Consider the following 1,246-nt stretch of genomic DNA (forward strand, 5'->3'; position numbering starts at 1 on the left):
TATAAAGAATAGGGGGCTGACAGCAAATAACCACTAGGAAGAGAGTATGCAATGTGTTAATTATTGAAACTGTCCTACCAATTTGATTTGAAACTGTCTCGTTGCTATTTGTTTCTCAATAAAATTATGGGGGGAAAAAAGAATAGGGGGCTGGGGAGATGGCTCAGTAGAATAAGCACTTCCCTGGCAAGCGTAAGGGCCTGAGTTCAATCCTCTGTTCTGAAAAAGAAAGAAAGAAAGAAAGAAAGAAAGAAAGAAAGAAAGAAAGAAAGAAAGATGGGTCCGTGACATAGCACAGTGTCCAGCAAACAGAGGTCATAAGTTTGATTTCTGGTACCCAAAACAAAAAGCCCCCAAAGACTAGAAATTTATTTTTTCATATTTTTGGAGGCTGGGAAGCCCAAGCTTACCGGCAGCACCTGGTAAGTGCCTTCTTGCTAAATCAGCCACTATATCAGTGGAAAATAGAGGGAGAAGAGAGAAGAAGAGGGCCCTGAGCTGGTTCTTTACTTGACATTTTTGTGATAATAGGGATCAAATCCAGACCCCTATGCATTTAGGCTCTATCGCTCTAGCATTGAGGGGCTTGTGCGTGCCAGGCACTCTACCCCTGAGCCACAGCACAGCTTTGAATTTGTCTTTTTAAACAGCACCAAGGTTCTCGGCCGAAGCGTCGCCGTGGCCTCCTGCTTCAACAGTGCTTGCACGGAGCCTGCCCTCGCCGCCCAGCCCCGCTGCTGCAGCCGGGCCTCACCCGCCGCGGTGACGACCGCCTCGCCCGCGCAAGTGCAACACAACTACTACTAGGACGCCGAGCCCGCCATCCACCGCCAGATCAACCTGGAGCTCTCCGCCTCCTACGTCTACCAGTCCATGTTTTACTACTTTGACCGCGATGATGTGGCTTTGAAGAACTTTGCCAAATACTTTCTTCACCAATCCCACGAGGAGAGAGAACACGCTGAGAAGTTGATGAAGCTGCAGAACCAGCATGGTGGCCGGATCTTCCTTCAGGATATCAAGAAACCAGACCGTGATGACTGGGAGAATGGGCTGAACGCGATGGAGTGTGCGCTGCCCTTGGAGAAGAGTACGAATCAGTCCCTCCTGGAGCTGCACAAGCTGGCCACTGATAAGAACGACCCCCGGGCTGGAGAGATGGCTCAGTGGTCTAAAGCACCTACTTGGAACAAGCTTGGCAAAGCACAGGGACCGCGGTTCGATCCCCCAGCACCACATGCCAGCC

At 50.2% G+C, this 1,246-nt stretch overlaps 1 pseudogene; it reads left to right on the plus strand.

Annotated features, from left to right (window-relative positions):
• Window positions 1-650: 650 nt before the first annotated feature.
• Window positions 651-1,149, plus strand: LOC101576644 (annotated as a pseudogene).
• Window positions 1,150-1,246: the final 97 nt, after the last annotated feature.

This window comes from Octodon degus, unplaced genomic scaffold (assembly GCF_000260255.1).
Source record: "Octodon degus isolate 3935 unplaced genomic scaffold, OctDeg1.0 scaffold06445, whole genome shotgun sequence".
Taxonomy (NCBI): domain Eukaryota; kingdom Metazoa; phylum Chordata; class Mammalia; order Rodentia; family Octodontidae; genus Octodon; species Octodon degus.